This window comes from Macrotis lagotis, chromosome 4 (assembly GCF_037893015.1).
Source record: "Macrotis lagotis isolate mMagLag1 chromosome 4, bilby.v1.9.chrom.fasta, whole genome shotgun sequence".
Classification (NCBI taxonomy): Eukaryota; Metazoa; Chordata; class Mammalia; order Peramelemorphia; family Peramelidae; genus Macrotis; species Macrotis lagotis.
In genome coordinates, this window is record NC_133661.1 from 250978228 (window position 1) to 250992940 (window position 14713).

Sequence of the window (14713 nt, forward strand, 5' to 3'; positions counted from 1 at the left end):
AGAAATTGAGAGAATCCACTGATCTCCCCCAGAAAGAGATCGAAAAAAACCAACTGCTACAAATATTGTAGCCAAGTTCCAGAACTTCCAAGGCAAAGGGAAAATATTACAAGCAGCCAGAAGAGCACAATTTAAATATCGTGGAGCTGCAGTCAGGATCTCACAGGACTTAGCAACAACTACATTAAGGGCAGGTAGGGCTTGGAATATAATATTCCAGAAGGGAAAAGAGGTTCTAATGCACCTGAGAATCAACTACCCAGCAAAACTGAACATCCTTTTCCAGGGGAAAAGATGGATTTTTTTTTTGACAAAAAGTTTTTTTTATTTTGACATCTGAATAAGTGTTGATTCCTCAGGACACAGCCTTTGGCATCTTTTCCAACTTATTCATTAGTTTGTTGCATTGTGCCTTTCTCAGAAACATAGATACCATCCAAAAACTTTCTGATATCCTTGTTTTTGACTGTAGTGGCCTGTTGGATCAGGGCAGCTGAGTTTGATACAAGTTCAATATCATTTCCTTCAAGAATCAACTCATCTTTCTGGGCTTAAGAAACCGCACAAGCAACACCTGGTCTCATACACACTCTTTGGATATATTTTTCACCCAAGAAATCTCTGATTTCAACAAGTGAGCCATTCTCTTGAATAACAGCATTGATGGGGAAGTGAGACCTCATCTTGTAATGAAAACCCAGAGTAACACCTTTGATCATGTTCTGCACATGACTACAGATTGTGTGTACAGTTGCAAGTTCTTTTCGATTTCCCCACCACTTGTCCACTTGGAACCTTTTTTTCTTCTTTCCTAGGAGACACTGAGTTCCACATTGATATGGTTGAAATCCCTGCGGAGGATTCCTCTGGGCCCATTCACAATAACTGTCCGACCCTTCAGAGAAATGTCAACATTTTCTGGAATGTCCACAGTCTGGTTGCTCAAAATGGTCTTCATCCTGATCGTGAATGGGCCAAAGAGAGTGAAAAGATGGACTTTCAATGAAACAGGGATTTCAAATATTTCTGTTGAAACGACCAGAGCTGAACAGAAAGTTTGATCTTCAAATACAGGACTCAGGTGAAGCACAGAGAGTGGATGAGAAGGGTCAATTATGAGGGACTTAATGGTGATGAACTGTGTGTATTCCTGCATGGAAAGTTGATACTGATAATACTTATATGAACCTTCTCATTTAATAGAGCAGGTAGAAGGAGTTTTTATAGTTGTTGGCACAGGAGAGAGCTGAATTTGAAGATATAATATATTGCAAAAATGGAGTCAATGGTGAAAGGGAAATGTACTGGTAGTAAGAGAAAAGAGAGGTAGAATAGGATAAGATATTTCATGTAAAAGATATTTCATGTAGCTTTTGCAATGGTATAGGAGGGGGGGAGGTGAGGGGGGGAATGAGGGAGCCTTCATTCTCATTGAAAATGGCTCAGAGAGGGTGGTAGAGGAATGGGTGGTAGAGGAGAGGCTAGTCAGAGGATAGTCAGACATAACACATTTTCTTTTTGCTTTTTGCAAGGTGGTGGGATTGGGTGGCCTGTCCAGGGTGGTTGCTGGGTCTCTTGGGTGGGATGTAGCCTTGGAACCTCTTGTCCCCAGGGCCTGTGCTCTGCCTGCTGTGCCACTCAGCTGCCCCATGGCACATTTTTGAAGAGGGACAGAGTGAAAAGAGAGAGAAAATATAATAGATGTTAGTGGGGAGGAATGAATGGAGGGAATTACAATCAGCAACAGCAACTGAGGAAAAATATGGAAGTAACTTCTATAATGGACTTATGATAAAGACAGAGCTGATGGTATTGGAACACAGACTGAAACATTTTTTCTCTTTCTTTTATTTCTCTTGAGGTTTTGTATTTATGTGTTTTATATTTATGTGTTTACTCTTAAACAAGAATATTTTAGTAATGTGTAAATAAAGAAAAAAATACAAGAGGATAAATGTTGAAAAACTTTCATACCATTGTAGTTGGAAAAATAAAATATCAATCTGAAAAAAATAGAAAAATAAACAGGTGGATCACTTGGGGGAGCATAAAGAAACAAGAGGTTAAAAAAAACTAATAAAAATTGATGATAGCTGGGACTTGACCTCTTAGAGGCAACAGACATTCTATTTCTATAGAATGCTGTCCCTTCTCATACCCAAGTGGCAGAGTCTGGCCCCAGAGGCCTACTATTTTCTCTTCCTCTGGCCCAATGACCACAACTCTTGATTCTCAGTGGCTGGCTGTTTGGGACAGAGAGAAGCCCTTGAACCTCATAGTTAGTCAAGTTTCCTCCAAGTCAGACGTCTGGTTTGAATTGGTGAAGCAGGAAGACAGTTTGGGGCTTATTAGTGTCCCAGGGAGGTATAAAACTTGTGTTGCTGGGACCAAAACAACAAGAGCTGTAGTGGCAATCTCCAGCCGAGAAAAGACTGAGCAATTGTCTCACCTAATTACCGGGACAGACCTCTGCACTTGCAATTCTGTACGGTTGTCCGATCGCTTTTCTCTGTGTGTTGGCTCAGGCCGTGCTGGAAGTGTGCTAATTAGAAAAGAAATGTCCAGGGTGCTCCTGTCAGCTCTCGTTATTCGTAGGAACAAAGCCCAATATTATTCGGAGGCACTGTTTTGTGAGGGTCCCTCTTCCAGCTCTCATTAGGGGGAAACTCTGATGGGAGGAAAGAAGATGCTGCTGCCTTTGCCGGCTAATGGAGCACTGGTGATGCTGTGGCTGTGCTCATTACAAGCTTGGTCTAGCACTTTTTCCACCAACAATTTCATTCCATCTGTGCCCTGGAAGCCCCAAGCCCCAAACTTCTTGCACAAGTAGAGAAAACTATGAAAACAGTAGAGAAAGTTGTCAGCTGGTCTTTTAGAAGAGTCTATCAGATATTTCAGGGTGTAAATATACATAATTTTGTGGATTCTCATATGAAGACTTGGATTAAAGCAGAGCACAGTTCATTAGTTGAGCAATATAATGATTTATGTACTCCAGAGGGAGAGGAAAGGACACATTTAACTGAAATGTGAACTTGATTAATAATGGTATTTTTCAGTTTTAATTCTTCATAATTATACCCCAATTCCTCCATTCTGGTACAAAGCACAAGTCTGACCATGTCACTCTCCTTCTCAAAGACCCTCAGTGGCTCCTCATTTCCTATAAAGTAAATCAATCTCTTTAGTCTTTCACTTAAGCCTTCTATAATCTGGATCTCTCCTACCTTTCCAACCTTTTTCATACTACTCCCCTTCATGAATTCAACACTTTAATCACACTGTATTTCTAGCTACATCATGAACTTAATATTCCATGTCCTGCCTTTAAGCAATTGTATAAACCAGTTCTCATTCCTAGGATGCACTCCATCCTGTCCCTCTCAAAACTTTTCTCAAGAGACTGCACATGTGTTATCTCTTCTCTGAAGCTTTTAATGATCCTTCTCATTGTTAGTGTTCTTTCAATCCATTTTCCTTGACCTATATTGATTTGGGTACAGACTGTAGCCATACAACAAAATGTAAGTTCCTTGAGGGTATAGGGGCTACTTGACTATTAGATAGTTTTCTAAAACCTAGCATAGTTGGTCATAAATGCTTAGTAAATATTTATTAAATGAAATTAAGGTGTGGAAATTGGGAATTATTTAATAAGAGTAACAGGAAGAAAGAATAAATCGTTGTGGGAATGAGGAATTTCTTGACTAGAAACCTAATATTTCACTTTGATTCCTTTCATTTTGATTCTTCCAACTTCTTACAACCTGCTATTTACCTTCTAATAATTTAAGTCCTGAAGTGATATGATAAGTAGTACTTCACTGGAAAGAAACTTTGTGCATATTCTATGCTTTCTATGAAACTACTGATGTTCTTATGAAGTCATAGGGGCAGTGGATGAAATTAATTCAGCACTACTGTAACTCTTCATTGAAGGCACAAGAATTAAAAAGGATCTGTTGTAAGAAATAGCTAAGTAAGAAAAGAACAATAATGAAGTATCCATAAAAAAGATCAAGGGCTAATAAGGAAAATAAGAAATAGAAGATGAAAGGGGCGGCTAGGTGGCACAGTGGATAAAGCACTGGCCTGGAGTCAGGAGTACCTGGGTTCAGATCCGGTCTCAGACACTTAATAATTGCCTAGCTGTGTGGCCTTGAGCAAGCCACTTGACCCCGTTTGCCTTGCAAAAACCTAAAAAAAAAAAAAAAAGAAATAGAAGATGAAGCCTTGACATCATTAGTTTATATTGGCTAAGCATTAAAGCTTAGTTACTAAACAGCAGCCATCCAAAGAATCAAGAGGTCAAGATCTAAAATCTTAGCTTCAGCTGAAAAATAATCAGGCCATTGATTTTGATTAAAATTGAAAATCTGACTTGCAGTACTAGGACTTTACTTCTGCAGGACATCAATGTACATTACTAGGGTGGTGATTAGAATAGTAAAGGCTAAAGAAAATGAGGCTGAAAAATTGAAAGAGAAATCCTGACATGTAGAAAAATATTAAATATTGTTACTATTCAATATGATTTCTGAGTCCTAGGAACCTTTGAACAAAAGTAGTTCTACATGCAAATATTATTTATTTTAAAAAATATTTATGTTTATTTTTTGTACAAATGATGTTTATACATTACTAAAATATTGTTTAAGTGTAAACATAAGACTCCCTCCCACATAAATATAGACCCTTATGAGCAATAAAGTAAAGGAAAGAGAAAAAAATTAAAATTAAAAAAATATAATAATAATAATAATAATTGGGGCAGCCAGGTGGTGCAGTGGACAGAGCACTGGCCCTGGAGCCAGGAGCACCTGGGTCCAAATCTGACCTCAGACACCCAACAATCACCCAACTGTGTGGCCCTGGGCAAGCCACCCAACACCATTTGCCCTGTAACCCCCAAATAATAATAATAATAATAGTAATAATAGTAATAGTAATAGTAATAGTAATAATAATAATAATAATAATAATAATAATAATAATAATAATTGTGCTTCAGTCTGTGTTCCAACACCTTAAGCTCTGTTGTGGGTGGATCACATTCTTTAGGATAAGTCCATCACAAAAGCTACTTCAATATTTGTCCACTGTTGCCATTGCTGATCACAACTCCCTCCATTCGTACTTCCCCACTACCATATACTATATTCTCTCTCTCCTTCCATTTCGTCCCTCTTCTCAAATGTGCTGTAGGGTAGTTGGGTGGTGCAGCAGCCAAGAGGCCCCAAGCCCACATACCAACCCTAAGGCCCAGCAACCACCTGGCCCCGTGGTCCCAGACAGGCCATCCAATCCCAGCCCCTTGCATGAAATAAAAAATAAAATGTGTTATATCTGACCACTCTCCCCCCATGGTCCACCCTCTCCTCCATCACTTACATCCCCACTTTCCCCCTGCCCTCCTTCTCTCCTTCTTACTCCAGATGTCTATACCCCATTGAGTATATATGCCATTTCCTCTCCTAGCCACTTCTGATGAGAGCAAAGTTTCCCTCATTCCCCCCTCACCTTCCCCCCTTCCATATCATTGCAATAGCTCATTGTAATAAAAAAAAATCTTATATGAAATATCTTAACCTATTCCACCTCTCCTTTCTCTTATTCCCAGTGCATTTCCCTTTTAGCCATTGACTCCATTTTTACAATATATCTTCAAATTCAGCTCTCTCTCTTGTGCTTCATCTATACAAGCTCTTTCTATCTGCTCTATTAAATGAGAAGTTTCTCATGAATATTATCAGTATCATTTTTCTATACAGGAATACATGTACTTCATCATCATTAAGTCCCTCATATTTTACCCTTCTCCACTCTTTATGCTTCACCTGAGTCCTGTACTTGAAGATCAAACTTTCTGTTCTGTTCTAGCCATTTCAACAGGAACATTTGAAATTCCCCTGGTTCATTGTAAGTCCATCTTTATCCCTGGAAGAAGACATGCAGTTTTTATGGGTAGTTGATTCTTGGTTGCATTCTGAGCCCTTTTGTCTTCTGGTATATTATATTCCAAGCCCTACAAGCCTTTAATGTAGTTGTTGCTACATCCTGTGTGATCATGACTGTAGCTCCATGATATTTGAATTGTGTCCTTCTGGCTGCTTGTAATATTTTCTCTTTGACTTGGGAGTTCTTGAACTTGGCTATAATATTCCTGGGGGTTGTTTTTTTGGATCTTTCCAGGGGAGATGGGTGGATTCTCTCAATTTCTGTTTTGCCCTCTGCTTCTAGGATATCAGCAATTTTCCTGTAGGAATTCTTTTAAAATGATGTCAGGGCTCTTTTCCTGATCATGAATATCAGGTGTCCCAATAATTTTTAACTTATCTGTCCTGAATATGTTTTCCATATCAGTTATTTTTTCAATGAGATGTTTCACATTTTTTTCTAATTTTTCATTCTTTTGGTTTTGAAGTATTGTATCTTGATTTCACGTAAAGTCAGCAGCTTCCCTCACTTCCATTCTATAGCTGAAGGATTTGTTTTCCTCAGAGAGCTTTCTTATCTCCTTTTCCATCTGGCCAATTCTGCTTTTTTAAAGTATTCTTCTCCTCCTCAATAAATTTTTGAACTGTTTTATCCATTTGACCTATGCTGGTTTTTGACATGTTATTTTCTTCAGCATTTTCTTGGATCTTTCCTGATTAAGCTGCTGACTTCTTTTTCATGTTTTTCCGCATCTCTCTTATTCCTTTTCCCAATTTTTCTTCTATCTCCCTCACTTGATTTTCAAAATCTTTTTTGAGCTCTGGCATAGCCTGAGCCCAATTTCCATTTTTCTTTTAGTCTTTAGATGCAGGAGCTTGTACTTCTTCATCTTCAGACTATTTTGATCCTTCTTGGGATCATAGACAATGTACTTCTCAATGCTGTTCCTCTTTTTTCCTCTGTTTACTCATTTCCCCAGACTGTGACTGGTTTTGGGGTACTTCCTGAGCTTTTGAGTATTATTGGGACACACACCCCCACAAGGATCTCAGTATGTAACACTCTGTCTTCCCTCCTGATCTGTGAATGACCACAAGTGTACCCCTCTGCCACAGGGCTAAGGGGGGCCCTGCTGTTCTATTGGGGGGGCTAGACTGTGATCAGAATCTGAATGTAGTCAGAGCCCCAGAGTCCTGTTCCACATACAGAGGATAGAACTCAGAAATCTCTCTCCACTCCCCTACCTAGGCTGAGCACTCAAGGCTCAGTTGCCTGGGGGCTCCTGCTTACCAGCTCATCCTGCTTCTGGCTCCTAGATCTGGGCTGCTGAGGCCACGCTGCTTGCTGAGTGCCCTGAGGGCTGGGCTTCACACACTTGTTCTGGCAGAGGTCCCCTGCTGATCTTCCAAGTTGGGCCCAGTGCTCCCCAGAGCAAAGGTCAGGAAACTACCCCTGCTGCCATGAGTCGTGGCTTCTGGCACCCTGAGGCTCAGATGTACAGATGTACAGATGTACAGATGCACGGCTGCCTCTGGGAGACTGAAGTTTCTTGACTCTGGCAGGCTGCCCCTCTAAACCCATGGAGTGCAGTCTTTCCACTATTTTCCAGGTTACCTTGGGCTGGAGAACTGACTCACTAGATCCCTCTGTGGGTTCTGTCTCTTGAAAATTTAGTCAGAGTCCTGATTTTATAAGTTTTGAAATATTATAGAGAGCACCTAAGAGAGATTCTTCTCCTGTCGCCATCTTGGCTCCCCAAATATTATTATTAAAAGCAATGAAAAACCCCTAAAGATAAGTATATTTGTATAAATGTTACATTACATAAAACTTATCAGTAAATTTCATTTAAAAGTTTGTATTTAACTCAGGTCAGTGTGACAGGGCCATATGGTAGGAGCAATTCCTATTCCACAGAGATTAGGTTAATTTCCCTCCAAAGTAATGAAACTCTTTTTGTAACTTACTTGATCAAATGCTAAGACTTGAACAATTGGTGAAGTTTTCTGGTTATATAATTGTACTTAAATCTTGAGACTTAGAACATTCTAGGTCAAATTAAGTCACTAAATATTGTCTACTATATATTAAACACTGTTAAGCAATGGGGACAGAAAGAGGCAAATACAAATGAAAATAAATCTCTACTCTCAAGGAGCTTAGAATCTAGTGAAGATGACATACCAGCAATTATGTACCATAAAGATACAGGCAAGGTCAGTTGGAGTTAATCTTCAAGAGAAGCATGAGAATTAAGAGGGAAGAGGAAAGGTTTTCCATTGTTTTCATTTTTTTTTCCTTTTGTGGATTTATACAGATAAGTGAATTCTAGAAACCTATTTGGAAAAATCCAATATTACCATGAGGAAGTTAGACATTAATGAAAAAGAATGCAATTTTGTTTTTTAACCTTAATATTTTTTTCCAATCATATGTAGTTTTCTGGCATTTATTTATTTATTTATTTATTCTTATTTTGTACAAATAATTTTTTACATATTACTAAAATATTCATGTTTAAGAGTAAACACAATACCCCCTCCCCCCAAAATATAGACCCTCATGAGCGATAAAGTAAAGGGAGAGAAAAAATTTAAATTAAAATAATAATAATAATAATAATAATAATAGTAGTAGTAGTAGTAGGTATGGCCAGGTGGCACAATGGATGGAGCACCAGCCCTGGAGCCAGGAACTGTGACCCCATGCAAGCCACCCCCAACCCCATTGCCCTACAAAAACCAAAAAAAAAGACCCAAAATAAAATAGTAATAATAATAGTAGGGGTAGCCAGCTGGCACCTGAGCCAGGAGCACCCAGGTCCAACTCTGTTCTCAGATACCCAACAATCACCCAGCTGTGCAGCCCCAGGCAGGCCACCCAGCCCCATTTGCCCTGCAACCCCCCCAAATAATAATAATAATAATAATAATAATAATAATAAAAATAATAAAAAGTGCTTCAGTCTGTGTTCCAACACCACCAGAACTATCATGAGTGGATCACGTTCTTTATGATAACTCCATCACAAAAGTTACTTCCATATTTTTCCACCTTTGACATTGCTGATTGCAACTCCTTCTATTCATACTTCTCCGCTACCATGAACTATATTTTCTCTCTCCTTTCATTCTGTCTCTGATGTAGGGTAGCTGAGTGGTGCAGCAGACAGATCCCCATCCCTGGGGCCAAGAGGCCCCAAGCCCACATACCACTCCTTAGACCCAGCATCCACCCGGCCCTGTGGTCCCAGACAGGCCATCCAATCCCAGCCCCTTGCAAGAAGTAAAAAAGAAAATGTGTTATATCTGACCACTCTCCCCCCATGATCCATCCTCTCCTCCATCACTCACATCCCCCCTTCCCCTTGTTCTCCCTTCTCTCCTTCTTACTCCAGATGCCTATACCCCATTGAGTATATATGCTGTTTCCTGTCCTAATCACCTCTGGGGAGAGCAAAGATTCCCTCATTCCCCCTTGACTTTCCTCCTTCCATATCATTGCAATAGGTCATTGTAATAAAGAAAAATCTTATTATATGAAATACCTTAGCCTATTCCACCTCTCCTTTTTCTTTCTCCCATTACATTTCCCTTTTATCTATTGACTCCATTTTTACACCAGTTTTCTCCTGTGCTTCATCTATAAAAGCTCCTTCTACCTGCTCTGTTAATTGAGAAGGTTCATATGAGTATTATCAGTGTCATTTTTCTATACAGGAATACATGTAGTTCATCATCATTAAGTCCTTCATAATTTACCCTTCTCCTCCACTCCCTATGCTTCACCTGAGTCCTGTATTTAAAGATCAAACCTTCTGTTCAGCTCTGGCCATTCCAAAAGGAACATTTGAAATTCCCTTGGTTCATTGAAAGTTTATCTTTTTCCCTGGAAGAGGACATTCAGTTTTGCTGGGTAGTTGATTCTTGGTTGCATTCTAAGCTCTTTTGCCTTCAGAAATATTATATTCCAAGCCCTTAAAAGCTTTTAATGGAGTTGTTGCTAAGTCCTGTGTGATCCTGACTGCAGCTCCACGACATTTGAATCATGTCCTTCTGGCTGCTTGTAACATTTTCTCTGTGACTTTGGAGTTCTGGAACTTGGCTATAATATTCCTGAGGGTTGTTTTATTTTTTGGATTTCTTTCTGGGGGAGATTAGTGGATTCTCTCCATTTCTATTTTGCCCTCTGCTTCTAGGATATCAGGGCAATTTTTCTGTAATAATTCTTTTTTTTTTAGGTTTTTGTAAGGCAAATGGGGTTAAGTGGCTTGCCCAAGGCTACACAGCTAGGTAATTATTAAGTGTCTGAGACCAGATTTGAAACCAAGTATTGCTGACTCCAAGGCCAGTGCTTTATCCATTACGCCACCTAGCCGCCCAATAATTCTTTGAAAATAATGTCAAGGCTCTTTTCTTGGTCATGACTTTTAGGTATTCCAATAATTTTTAAATTATCTTTCCTAAATCTGTTTTCCATATCAGTTGTTTTTTCAATGAGGTCTTTCACATTTTCTTCTAATTTTTCATTCTTTTGGTTTTGAAGTATTGAGTCCTGATTTCTCATAAAACCAGCTATCTCCCTGAGTTCTGTTCTTTGTCTGAAGGATTTGTTTTCCTCAGAGAGCTTTCTTATCTCTTTTTCCATCTGGCCAATTCCGCTTTTTAAAGCATTCTTCTCCTCAATTACTTTTTGAACTGTTTTATCCATTTGACTTATGCTGGTTTTTAATATGTTATTTTCTTCAGCATTTTTTTGGATATCCTTGACTAAACTGCTGACTTCATTTTCATGTTTTTCCTGCATCTCACTCATTTCTTTCCCCAATTTTTCCTCTATCTCCCTCACTTGATTTTCAAAGTCTTTTTTGAACTCTATCATAGCCTGAGCCCAATTTCTGTTTTTCTTAGAGTCTTTAGACACAGGAGCTTGTACTTCCTCATCTTCAGACTAAGTGTTTTGATCCTTCTTGGGATCACAGGCAAAGTATTTCTCTATGGTGTTCCTCTTTTTTCTCTGCTTACTCATCTCTCCAGCCTGTGCCTGGTTTTGGAGTGCTTCCTGAGCTTTTGAGTGTGTGAGGTTCTGTCTTCCCTCCTGGTCTGAATGACCACAAGCATACCCCTCTGCCATGGGGCTGAGGTGGGGGGGCTCTGCTGTTCTATGGGGGCGGGCCTAGACTGCAATTAGGATCTGAATGTGGTCAGAGCCCCAGAGTCCTATTCCAGGGACAGAGGATAGACCTTGACAGTCTCTCTCCACTCCCTTCCCTAGGCTCAGCACTCATGCCCTGGGGGCTCCTGCTTACAGGCTTCTGCTTCTGGTTCCTGGATTGGGGCTTCTCACTGTGTGCCCTGAGGCCTGGGCTTCACATGCTCGCTCTGGCAGAGGTCCCTCGCTGGTCCCCCAAGTTGTGCCTGGTGCTCCCTGGGGTGTAGATCAGAAAATCCCCAGCTGCTGTGAGCCGCCCTGGGGCTGCCTCTGGGAGGCTGAAGTTCCTTTGCTCTGGTGGGCCACCCCTCTGGCAGGCCACCCTTATGACCCCGTGAGGCCAAGCCTTTCCGCTCTTTTCCAGTTTATCTTGGGCTGAAGAACTGCCTTACTGCATCCCTCTGTGGCTTCTGTCTCTCAAAAATTTAGTTAGAGTCCTTATTTTATAAGTTTTGATCGAGAGCACCTAAGAGATGTTCCTCTTCTGTTGTCATCTTGGCTTCACCCCTCTCATGTAGATAGTTTTTAACATTCATTTCTGTAAAATTTTTCCCTCTCTTCCTTCCCTCCCCCCTCCAAGAAAGCAAGCTATCTGATATGTCACATATGCACAATCACATAAAAATTTTTCCATATCGTTGTTCACAACAACAGTTTCCATATTAGTCATGTTGTGAAAGAGGAATCATAACAAAAAGGGAAAACCATGAGAAAGAAACGTTTTAAAAAGTGAAAATAATAGGCTTTGATCTACATTCTGATTCCAAAGTTCTTTTTCTGGATGTGGATAGCATTTTCATCATGTCTGTTATACTTGTCTTTGATCCTTGTATTGCTGAGGAGAGATAAATCTATCATAGTTGATCATCACACAATATTATTGGATAGTCTGCTCTTTTTACTCAGCATTAGTTCATGTAAGTCTTTCCAGGTTTCAGGAATTATGTAATTTCAATATAATAGTTAAATGTCCAGCTAATTTGCTTCAAGTTGTTTTGTACTGTTAGAAATATTGAAATGTTCTATTCAAGATAATAGAGTGAAATAGCATTACCAGTAAATACATATAAATACATATAAAATATAACCCAGATGGAAAATCATATTGACTTATAATGACTTCTAATTGACTTCTAAATATAATGACTTCTACTGGATGTGGATATGGTGAATAGCTAGAAAGATAAAAAACCATATGAAGAAACTTAACATTAATTAACATTAGGTAGCTACTAAATTCATATCTATCACATATAATAGAGATATGCATAGGGGATAGACTTGTGATTTCATTAATACAAGGAACTTTCAGTCTACCAAGTTGACACTTTCTTTGAAACTTAGTCTTCAAGAGTTGCTTATTACCCTGACAGTTTAAGTGGCTTATCTGAAGTCACATGGCCAGTGTATATGAGAGGCCGAACTTGAAACTAGATCTTGTTGCATCATTTCTATCCTTTACACCATGCCAATCTAATAGTTTTAGTATAATGCATTTTCAAAAGTCCAACTTTTGTTTTGCTTGAAATAGTGAGATCTCTTTACCTAATAGGAAACAAAATACTAAAGTCATTATAGTTGTATGATGACCTGACAGCTGGTTCTATTAACAGACTAATGACCTATAAAAACCTGTCCCGCATGTGGAACCATCCTCCTTACTCTGCTATGTATGGCAATTTTTGTCTGGGATTTTTAGGTTTTTTTCCCCCCTTTCCCAAAAGTGTTTCATAGAATCACATATAATTCTTCCTCTTTGCACCTTACTCCAACCCAAGCTTTACAAAGATGGTAGAGACCTGCTAAACTTGTTTTCTCTAATTGCAAAAATGAGAATAATCATAGGAGCACCTATTTCTGTTAGCACAATTTCAGATAAATTGGTCATCATCATGCAGCCCATACTAACTGCTTAAATTCATTTATCTTTCTAGACTTCTTTTGTCTCCTGTATTTGTGTATCAAAGATTCTATAGAATTCTAGGCTTCTCATCAGGAAAATAAAAGTTTTCTATTCTAATGAAAATCTACTCAGTTGAAGCAGGTTGTTACTTTTGATTGTCTTCCCCCCCCCCCCACTTCTTCCCCTTTGCAAATACTGATTCCCAAGATATCTTCTTCATAGTAGTTATAACATGCACTTTTGTGTCCTTGAATGTAGTTCCTTGCCATTTGAACCCTTTCTGAATGTTTGCAATATCTTATCTTTGCCCTGGGACCTCTAGAACCAAACTATAACATTATCACAAAATCAATTTGAGTTTTTACTTAAAAGGAATGATAAATGATTTTTATTTTCACTTGGCCATTGGTTCTAGTAAACCTGGGCAGTTTTAAAATGATTTCTTAAAATGTTATCTAGTTTTTTCTTTGCTTTTTTTTCACAGAGTGTGATAATTCTTTTTTTTAATTTTTAATTTTTTTTGCAAGGCAATGGGGTTAAGTAACTTGCCCAAGGTCACACAGCTAGGCCATTATTATGTGTCTGAGGTCACACTTGAATTCAGGTCCTCCTGATTTCAGGGTCAGTGCACAATCCACTGCACCACTTAGCTGCCTGGAGTGTGATGATTCTTAAATTTCTTTTTTCAACCTCAGTAATCATATTACATGTTCCTCTAGTTTTTCTGTCTTTTGAATTTAGTAATTTTTTCTTCTCTAATCTAAACGTTGAATTGTTCATATCATTCTATTTTTAGGGGAGTTTATTACTTGGGTTGTTTTTCACCTTCTATTGTAAGCTATTTATTTTCCTTCCAAGTTTTTCTTTAGACTCCAGTTTTACATTTTATCTCTTGCTTCACTTGTTGCAGCCACTCTTAGAATTCTTATGGATAAGACCCTTTCTTCTTTGAATATTGATATATATATACATTATATATATGATATTTATCTCTTCTTTTACAATTTGGATTTTCCTTTTACTGACAGTATTTCTTCATCATATTCAGTTTTTTTTCTGTTTATTCTTATTGCCAGTCTCATTTTTTGGATTGACATTTTGTGTTAGTCTCTATTCTCTTAAGTAATAATATTGGTTTAGTTGGGCAAGCCCTGTTTGGTCCTATCTCTTCTGTATCTTGGATAATATTGACTCTCTAGAACTGGATGAGGGGTTGGGACTAGGCCCTATCCTCTGCTATGTTTAACTTCTTTCCTCATCTCATCGTGATGAAATTCAAGTGTGGACCTTGACCCATCTTTGACTCCTCCTTGCACAATCCCTCTTTGGGAGGTTTGCCCATCTCTTTGACAGGTCAACTGAAGGTTGATGCTGGTCTTAGGCTTCCTGAAAAGTTGAACAGCATGGGCATCTTAGCATGGCAGTGGCCTTATCATCTTGCTGTGTCTCTGAGTATTGTTCCAAAGTGTTCAAAGTTTGGAATCAGCAATTGTAGTAGTGATAGGGGATTCAAGTTATTCAGAAATCTCCTGGAGTTCTCTCCCATCTTAAAGCAAAACAGTTAAGAGTTTCTTGACTTAACATTAATTACCTAACATGTACTAGGGGTACAAGAACAAGGAATGACATAGGAATTTTGCATTTTGGTTGTTACATTCTTGC

The 14713-nt window shown here is 38.8% G+C and overlaps 1 pseudogene; it reads right to left on the bottom strand.

Annotated features, from left to right (window-relative positions):
• Nucleotides 1-386: 386 nt before the first annotated feature.
• On the bottom strand, nt 387-978 carry LOC141520369 (large ribosomal subunit protein uL6-like; annotated as a pseudogene).
• Nucleotides 979-14713: the final 13735 nt, after the last annotated feature.